At 44.4% G+C, this 10,384-nt stretch overlaps 1 pseudogene; it reads left to right on the top strand.

Moving 5' to 3' along the window:
* The window catches only part of LOC102239665, a 14,963-nt pseudogene extending 10,934 nt beyond the window's left edge, over positions 1-4,029 (top strand).
* The last annotated feature ends 6,355 nt before the right edge of the window (positions 4,030-10,384 follow it).

Here is a 10,384-nt window from a genome sequence, read left to right as displayed (position 1 = left end):
TCGCCCGCCTAGGCCCCGCCCCTTCCTCCCCGGAAGCCCGCCCCTCAGTTGCGTCACAACCCCGTGACGTCCCCCGCGTGACCTCACCGCGGTGAAGCGAGAGGGCGGGAAGGAAAAAGGAAAGGCCCCGCCCAGCGACGGGGGGGCTGGGGGTCACTCCTGGCCTGACCTTCGCCTCGCCCCGCCCCATCCTCAAGGGGCGGAGTGGAAGCTCGGGGTTGGGGGAGAAGCTTCCGGCCCTTCGCTTAGGGCAGCTCCGCCATTTTGGAGGTGAGGGAACTTCTTCAGAAAGTTCCGGGAAGAGCAGAGACCATGGCAAGGTCAAGTACCGGGGAGTAGCCGAGGCCCCGTCCTCCCAGCCAGGAGTTTGCCCTTCGCGTTGAAGGACTTGTTTGCATAAGTTAAGAGCTGCTGTCCCAGAGGGAGTCTGCTGTCAGCCCCTGGTGTCCGGCCCCTCCGTGGTATTGCTACAGCGGGTCCGTGCAGTTTCCGTTGTGCAATGGCCCTGGCTAGTCTGGGGAAGTACAGGAGGCCTTGGTGTAAACGTCAATCACAGGTCCAAACAAGCCACACATAATCGGTCAAGACCAACCCTCTAAAATAAAGATTAAGTTACGAGGATTTGGAATGCCTTGTTCTGTTTTTAAAATAGAAGGCAAAAATAAATAAATAAAAATAAAATAGATACTATACTGTATATGGTACACCTACCTGGTCAAGGCCCCGATTCAAGATCAAAGAATGAGAAAGGAAACAGAAACCATCTCGTCTACCCCCTTACATTCCTTCATTCAGGAAGTGCTTTTGAACAATATTTGCCCCACGCTCTGCTACAGTCAAGGGAGGGAAATGGTGAGTAGGAAAAGGTCTCCTGCCTTCAGGTAGCTCTCTGTTTTACAAATAAGGAAAGTGAGATCCAGAAAGCGTATATGCCTTGTCCAAAAATACAGAGCAGCAAACCTAGAACCCAGCTTTCAGATTCCTAATGGAGTATGTTTCCAACAGCAGACAGAACTAGAATGACTAGTAGTGTCTAGGGTGCTAGAAGGTTTTGGAAAGGGAAAGCATTCTACCTCCCGTCCCACTACCAAATAAGAGTAAAACATAATGGCTCTAAAAGCCTGGGTCTTGGGGTCACACACATTGGAAATTCAAATTCTCATTTTGCCAGTTATTGGTAAAGTTGGTCAATCCAACTTTCTCCAGTGACTTTTCCCCTCCAATGTGAATGTCTTACAGGAAACACACCTTACAGTAAGGACATTACAAACTCATACCATACAGTCGTTATAAACATTCTGTAAGAAACTGTTCTTGGGCCTCAGAGATCTGTGTGGAAGCTTAGATCATTGTCAGGGCCTAATTTTTGGGTGACCACAATGTTGAAATATTTCACTAATATTAAGGAAAGTTCAGTCTCCCTCAGAAGTGAGCACGTATTGTCCCAATCTTATGGATGATGGAATGGGGACACAGAAAGATTTAAAAATCACAATATTAGAGCTGAAAGGAACTGATACCGTCTAGTCCCGTGGTCAGCAAACTGCGGCTTGCGAGCCACATGCGGTTCTTTGGCCCCTTGAGTGTGGCTCTTCCTAAGCCTTAGGAGTACCCTAATTAAGTTAATAACAATGTACCTACCTATATAGTTTAAGTTTAAAAAATTTGGCTCTCAAAAGAAATTTCAATCGTTGTACTGTTGATATTTGGCTCTGTTGACTAATGTGTTTGCCGACCACTGGTCTAGTTCAACCTCCCCATTTTGCAAATGAAATTGAAACCAAGAGTAGGGAATTGATTCACCCAAGATCCCACAGCTAGTCAGGGGTCTCCAAACTTCCAGTCTAGCTCCCCACCCACTATACCCTGCTACAGTTCCCTTTATAGTTTGAGTTCAATTTGGCCTTACATACAAAATAATCAGAAATTTTGACCCAAGAACTGATTTTATGTTAGACCATAGACTTTCTAGGAAGCATTTTAACTTGCAACATCCATGGACTAAAGCTGGATTGACCAAAGATCCAAAAGAAAATGTTATTGGAACCTGAGAACCCAAGAAAAACTAAAAACTCTTGGCCAATTACTAGGGTCTTAACTCACACCTAAACAGCCCACATAATGCAAAGAGATCCTTGCAAATAGGAGACCCAAATGGCTCAGAACTGCAGTTCATGATGGGCATTATCTCAAAGGAGTGCAACTACTCTTCAAGTGAATTCTAAAACTTTGTGGGGACATTTTTGGTTCTCATGCACAATAAAGAACTGTCCCATTCCTAACTACTGTGCAGAAACAATGGCCAAGGTGGCTGGCACATTAGATATGAAGGAAGAACCACCACCACCTCCATCCCCATGGGATGGTTCTCTTGTGGGGATGGGATATGAAATGGAGGAAATGAGGTGTTACCTAATCAGGAGACTCCTAGAAATGTGAATTTCCACTTGAGTCTGAGGAGATATTAACATCTACATTTTTACCCTGATAGCTTTGTTTTGTGTTTGTTATGAAGAGAGCCTGGAGAGGACTGATTGAGAGGCAAAGGGACACATTGCTGAACACCACTCTAAGGAAGGAAAGCTGACAGCAGTATGTCAACAGGTCTTCTAGGGACCAGCTCAGAAATGTCAGGGCTATGTTTGGATATGTCACTGCCTGGTTTATGCCCAAGACCAGCCAGTTTCTTTCTGAATTTCTTAGGCTGGTGATCTTGTGTAAAAAAAAAAAATTTTAAACTAATTCCAGGTCCCAAGACCAGGTCAGTTTCAGGGGTTCATAAGAGAGTTAAGCCAGCCTATCCTTCAGCAGTGCCGTCAGCGTCTATGTAGGCACCGAGGGTGAGGGCTCCTGGATCTCCATGTCCTACTCCACCAGTGTCCAGGGGCCTGGCTGTGGGGATGGCCGGGGGTCTGGCAGGCATAGGGGGCATCCAGAGCGAGAAGGAGACTATGCAATGACTCAGTGGCCACCTGGCCTCCTTCCTGGAGAGGGTGAGAAGCTGGAGGCTGATAATCAGAGACTGGAGAGCAAAATTCGGGAATCCCTGGAGAAGAAGGGACCCCAGGTCAGAGATTGGAACATTATTTCAAGACCATGAGGACCCGAGGGCTCAGATCTTTGCAAGTTCTGTGGACACCATTCTGCAGATTGACAATATCCATCTTCCTGCTGATGACTTCAGAGTCAAGAATGAGACAGAGCTGGCCATGTGCTTATCTGTGGACGGTAACATCAGCGGGCTCTGAAAGGTCACTCGGCTGCAGCTGGTGACAGAGATCAAGGCTCTCAAGGAGGAGCTGCTTTTAGTGAAGAAGAACCACGAGGAGGAAGTAAATGATCTACAAAACCAGATTGCCAACTCTGGGTTAACCATGGAGTTGGGTGCCCCCAAATCCTCAGCAACATCATGGCAGACATCTGGGCCCAGTATGATGAGCTGGCTCAGAAGAACCAAGAGGAGCTAGACAAATACTGGTCCCACCAGATTGAGGAGAACACCACCGTGGTTGCCTCGCAGACTGCAGAGACAGGAGCTGCTGAGATGACACTCACAGAGCTGAGCTGTATGGCTCAGTCCTTGGAGATTAGCCTGGACTTGATGAGAAATCTGAAGGCCAGCTTGGCGAGCAGCCTGAGGGAGGTGGAGACACACTATGCCACACAGATGGAATAGCTCAGTGGGATCCCGCTGCTCTGGGAGTCAGAGCAGGCCCAGACCTAGGCAGAAGGGCAGCGCCAAGCCCAGGAGTAGGAGGCCCTGCTGAACATCAAGGTCAAGCTGGAGGTTGAGAGCAACACCTACGGCGCCTGCTGGTAGAAGGGGAGGACTTCAATCTTGGTGATTCCCTGGACAACAGCCACTCCATACAATCCATCCAAAACACCACCACCCACAGGACTGTGGACAGCAAAGTGGTATCTGAGGTGAAGGACACCGAAGTTCTGAGGCATTAAAGTCAGCAGAAGTGGGACACCCCCTGGGGGGTCAGGAGGCCAGTAAAAAGTTCAGATATCATTGCAAAAAAAAAAAAAGTAGAATGTAAAATTAGTATAAGGTATGTACCTAACTATATAACAAGAGGTTGGAAATGCTAATAATTAAAATTATTAATGCTTTTAATTTTATACTTTTCTATATTTAAAGAAATAAATAAATCAACTTTATTTTCTTTTTTAAAAAATATGTTATTGATTTTATTAGAGAGAGAGGAAGGGAGAAAGAGAGAGAGAGAGAGAGAGAGAGAGAGAGAGAAATATCCATGTGAGAGAGAAATGTTGATTGGTTGCTTCCCACATGCACCTGGACTGGGAACTGAACCAGAAACCTCCTGATGCACAGGACGAAGCTCAACCAATTGAGCCACACCAGCTGGGATACAATATATTTTTAAATGATAAAAGATATGACAAAAATAGTGTTACCTGTGATCTAGATAAGAGAGAATCACAAACAAGTGCAAGAGACATCTGGAAGGATATACTCCATGGTATTACCAATGACAGTCTCTGAGTATGGGAAATCATGAATATTTTTACATTTTTATCAGTATTTTCAGATTTTTAATAAAGCGATCACATAAGAAAACATTAGGAGACATTTCGTTTTGAAGAAAAGAACATTGAGTAGCCTCTGGGCTTGTCGAACATGAGTTCATTTCAGTTCTTTACATTCTCCCTCCCATGTAATCTGCAAAACCTAGGGAGCAGTTAGCAGTAAGATGAGCTATTCAGGGGAGCAAGCAAATGTCTGCTAGCTTACTATAAGTAAGGCTGAGTTAAGGACAGCGGCCTAGAACAGTGATGGCGAACCTATGACACCTCTGACACGCGAACTCATTTTTTTGGTTGATTTTTCTTTGTTAAATGGCATTTAAATATATAAAATAAATATCAAAAATATAAGTCTTTGTTTTACTATGGTTGCAAATATCAAAAAATTTCTATATGTGACACGGCACCAGAGTTAAGTTAGGGTTTTTCAAAATGCTGACACGCCGAGCTCAAAAGGTTCACCATCACTGGCCTAGAAGGAGAGCCTTAATCCTTGTGCTATGTGACCCTGGACAAATTACTTAGCTTCTCTCTAGATCTCAGTTTCCTCACCTCTACATAGGAAATGCTGCAAAAAGATCGCTGAAGTGGAGCAAAAGAATAAATCAGAGAAGTATTTTCTTCTTGTCAGCCTTAAATTCTTTTCTGAGTGTGGAAAAATGCAAAAGGCAAGAAGTGGAACTCCCAAAGAAGTCGGGGGAGCGGAAAAAGCTTGCAAATTCCAACCAGCACAAGCTAAAGAGAAACATGGGGCTGCTGGTGAACCAAGTATACAAAGAACCTGAGGGATGGAGACCAAACGGAAGAGACCTAAGAGAGATGACAGCGTTTCCTGTCCACAGAAGATGGCGCAAGCAAATAAAAGAGTAAGAGTTCACAAGAAGATACCAATTCCTCCACTGCCCATTCACTTGCCACCAGTTAACCTGATTCACGGAAACGTAGTGAGCGTTTGGTGCCAGCAATTAAAGCTGAGCACCAGCGGCCAGAAATGGAAACATATAATAGGCTGCGTGAATGTGCTTAGCCTAATCAAAAGGATATTCCTATCACACCAGAGGAGACAAGGATGTTGACATTATCACAAAGGAAACTGAAAATGAAAAACGGGGAAACGACTCTGGACAGTTTTGGTCTTCCCGAAGTGACTGCTCCCCTGGAGAGGGGGTTGCTGCTGAGGGAACGGGCAATATTTTTGTAATAACTCCCACGCCGAAGCTGTGTTTGCCTCCTGGAGCAGAATTGCAGCCACGACTGGGAAGACTGGGAAGATGGAGACCGTGGGGTCACCACAGGAGGCCTCTGGTTACAAGTGGTGTGTGGTCCATGGACAAAGTCTCCCTGCAGACACAGGGGTTTGGGTTCAACTACAGCTTTATGCTGGGCAAGCCTGGGTTCCTGAGAAACCAGGGCAAGTGTGTTCACTGTTCTTGGTACCTTCCTGTAACTTTCCACCCCCACACCTGGAGGATAATATGTTGTGCCCCAAAGGCATTCATAGGAATAAGGTATTAGCGAGAAGCTTCCAATTACAATGCCACAAAAAAGAGTATGGCTGTGATGGTAATTAATGTGGTAGAAAGGTGACTACAATCAACCCCATGGTGCCCCTGACAGCAACTCCAGGCTGCTTCACACCTCCATGCTCCCAGCTTACAGGGCCCATGGTCGGGCGGGCCAGATGTTACCCCCAGACTGCCAACAGTGCCTGCTGTTTCATCTGCTGGGATACAGACAGTTCTGTTTGGAAAGGGACATGCATTTCACAAGCTATCATTCATTGCAGTGAAGATGCAAAAGTCACTCACACCATCCAACAACTGCCCATCTGAAGCAGAAGGGACCCCAGCAGCTCTTTCACGGTGGGAGCCCGAAGTGAGCGTCGCGGAGAAACAGGTGTGCTCCCTCGCTGGACTCCTGCCTCAGAATTCTGACTCCTCTAGGGATTTCCGCCTCCTAATTCTAAGTGTATTCACTTCAAACTGCTGACTGTCTTAAGCCAAAGGAAACGCTGTTATTGTGTCCACTCCCAAAAAACACATTCTTAATATTTAAAACATTTTGCGATGTCGTTGTCTTAACTTGGGATTTCTGTGGTGTGTCCCTGGGATAAAAACTCAGGGCACTTGGCCGGTATTATTTCCAGTTGTAACTGTTTTGTATATTTTTGCTGTTTAAAAAATGCCCAAGGTTACTTCTGTGTCATAAATATGTAGTGTGCTTACAATGTGTATGTAAAGTAATTCATCTGCTGTGTTTTGGGAACTCTGTTGTACGCCAATTATTGTTAATGTTCTTAACTCAGTAGGATTAAGCCAAAAGGCATGATTTTGTTTCAGTGTAATAAATAACAGACACTTTATTCTTTAAAAAAAAGAGAGAGAGAGAGAATAAATCAAACAAAAGAAAGAAAAAACATTTGGAATTTCATCTATAGCTACAATTAGTACTTATATACTGAAGCTTAGCCCACAAGCCAAAACTTCTATCCTGCACTTATTTCCCGGGATTGGAAGTTTAAATGAAGTGGGCATGAGTGTTTGTGAATATATACTAATCAAAGGGTAATATGCAGATGGTCGAGACGCCCTCACGCGTAAGGACCGATCATCAGGCTGCGTGCGCAGCAGGCGTGGGTGGGCGGGGACTTGCGTCATGCATCACAATCCATCAACAGGAGGCCTGGGGCCCGGCGGAGGCCTCCGTGCAGCGAGGCCTGGGCGTCCCTCGGCTCTGCACAGCGCGGAGGCAGGAACCCCGGCTCTGGCCTACCTCTTTGGGGCAATCCATCGAGGAGCCCTGGATGGGTGGGCGGGGCCTACCTCTTTGGGCGATGCATTGCGAGGCTCCCACACTGTGACAGGGCACAGGCCAGGCTGGGGGACACCCCCCAAGTGCATGAATTTTGTGCACCGGGCTACTAGTTAAATATTACGGTATTACATAACAATGAGAGAGACGAAGACATGCATTTCTAGAAATAACTATATAAGGCAGTCAACAGTGCAAAGCATCATAGGTTCAAGTGCCAAATAAGTAGGAGACAGAAGCCATAGAACTTGGGAGAACAGAAGAGCCGAGGGAGCCCACGGAGGGCTTCAGGGAGACCTTACCTGGGCCTGGATGGTTCTCCACAGGTTTGAGGAACAGGCTAGCGAGGGAACAGATTATGGCAAATCATTTTAGCATTTGTTTGTTGTTTTAATTGTGATTAAGAAAAAACTTAAGCCCTAACCGGTTTGGCTCAGTGGAGAGAGCGTCGGGCTGCGGACCGAGAGGTCCCAGGTTTGATTCCAGTCAAGGGCATGTACCTTGGTTTCGGGCACATCCCCAGTAGGAGGTGTGCAGGAGGCAGCTGATCGATGTTTCTCTCTCATCGATGTTTCAAACTCTCTATCCCTCTCCCTTCCTCTCTGTAAAAAAATCAATAAAATATATTTAAAAAAGAAAAGAAAAAACTTAACATTCACCCTTAACCATTTTTAAGTGTACAGTTCAGTATTGTTCAGCACATTCACATGGCTGGGCAACCTATTTCCAGAACAGTTTCATTTTTGCAAAAACTGAAACTCTGTACCCATTAAACACCTCCCCTTTCCCCACCCCCTAGTTCCTGGCAACCATCATTCTACTTTCTGTTTCTATGAATTTGACTACTTTAGATGCCTCATGTGAGTGGAATCATACAGTGTTTGCCTTTTCACTTTACACTGGCTCATTTCACTTTACACAGAGTCCTCAAGGTTCATCCATGTTACTGCCTATGTCAGAATTTCCTTCCTTTTTAAGGCTGAATACTATTTCATTGTGTGTAGGTACCACATTTTGTTTATCCATTAATCTGTGGATGGACATTTGGGTTGCTTCCACCTCATGGCTATTGTGAATAATGCTGCTATGAACATGAATGTGCAAATATCTTTTCAAGACCCTGCTCTCAATTATTCTGGATGTGTGCCCAGAAGTGGGATTCCTGGATCATGTAGGAGTTCTTTTTTAAAGGACCCTCCATGCTGTTTTTCACAGTGGCTGCACCATTTTACAATCCATCCAACAGTGCACACGGGTTCCAGTTTCTATACATCTTTGCTAACACTGGTTATTTTGTTTTGTTTTGCTTTGCTTTGCTTGACAGTAGCAAAGCAAAACAAAACAAAATGATTTGCATTTTGTGGCAATTAGTGATTTTGAGCATATTTTCATATTCTTGTTGGCCATATATAAATGATCTTTGGAGTAATGTCTATTCAAGTCCTTTGCCCATTTTTAATAAGATTATTTGATTTTTTTTGTTGCGTTATAGGAGTTCTTATATATTCTAGATATAAACCCCTTATCATTTATATCATTTGCAAATATTTTCTCCCATCCCATGGGTTGCCTTTTACTATGTTGATTATGTCCTTTGATACACACAAGTTTTAAGTTTGATGTAGTCCCATTTGTCTATTTTTTATTTTGTTGCCTGTGCTTTTAGTAGTGTTATACCCAAGAAATCATTGTCAAGTCCAATATCATGAAGTTTTTTTCCTAATTTTCTTTGAGGGCTTTTATTTTATTTTACTTTTTTATTGATTTCAGAGAGGAAGGGAAAGGGAAAAAGAGAAACCCCAATGACGAGAGAGAATCATCGATAGGTTGCCTCTTGCACACCCCACTCTGGGGACTGAGCCTGCAACCCCGGCATGTGCCCTGACAGGGAATCGAATAGGTGACCTCCAGGTGCATGGGTCGATACTCACCCATTGAGCCACACCAGCCAGGCATAAATATATCTTTCCTATAAGTCTTCATTTGTATAATTTGCCTCAGTGACACGTCATACTATACCCATCTCTCTAGCCTGCTTTTTTTTTTCATTCAGAGTATGTTGAAAATAGCTTTCTACATCAATAAATATAAATTTACATTTACATTTCAATGGCTATATCTTATTCCAATTTAGAAATGTATTCTCTTTGATAAGTCTATTGATGGGCTCTGAGATACTTCCAATTTCTGATATAAGGAATTATTAGCCCCAATTTTAAGATTAGGGAATTGAAGCTCTGAAAAGCTACATGACCCCTTTTTTGAAATTCCGGTCTGGAACTAAACTGCTCAGGCATAACTCCAGACTAGTGACTCTTAAAACAGCGCTCTTTCACCTAGATGGTGTGGCTCAGTGGTTGGGCATCGATCTATGAACCAGGAGGAGGTCACAGTTTAATTCCTGATCAGGGCACATGCCCAATTGTGGGCTTCGTCCCCAGTGTGGGTCGTGCAGGAGGCAGCCGATCAATGATTCTCTCTCATCATTGACGTTTCTATCTATCCCTCTCTCTTTCTCTCTGAAATAAATAAAAATATATTTAAAAATATATATATTTTCTCCAACTAAGCCACAGGAAGCTGGAATCCTTGGCACACGATATGGACTTGACCACTAAAACTGAGATTCATTTTAACTGCCCAATTTCTTAAAAAGTTAAGAATGTGTTTACTATAAAACCTGGTCAGCCCTGGCCAGTGTGACTCAGTTGGTTGGAGTGATGTCCTATACACTGAAGGGTTACTGGTTTGAGGTTTGATTCCCAGTCAGGGCACATATGCAGATTTCAGGTTTGATCCCCTGTCTAGGTGTGTACGAGAGGCAACCGATTGATGTTTCTCTCCTTCTCCCTCTCTTTTTAAAATCAATAAAAAACCAAATCGGATTCCGAGCAAGATGGCGGCATAGGTAAACACCGGAGACTGCTGCCGCAAACAATCACTTCAAAAATACAACTAAAAGACGGAACGGACATCACCCAGAACCACAGGAAGGCTGGCTGAGGAGAGACTCTTCAAC

Source organism: Myotis brandtii, unplaced genomic scaffold, assembly GCF_000412655.1.
Source record: "Myotis brandtii unplaced genomic scaffold, ASM41265v1 scaffold687, whole genome shotgun sequence".
NCBI classification, from domain to species: Eukaryota; Metazoa; Chordata; class Mammalia; order Chiroptera; family Vespertilionidae; genus Myotis; species Myotis brandtii.
The sequence above is the reverse complement of the archived record's forward strand: the minus strand, read 5'-3'. Positions and strand labels throughout refer to the sequence as shown.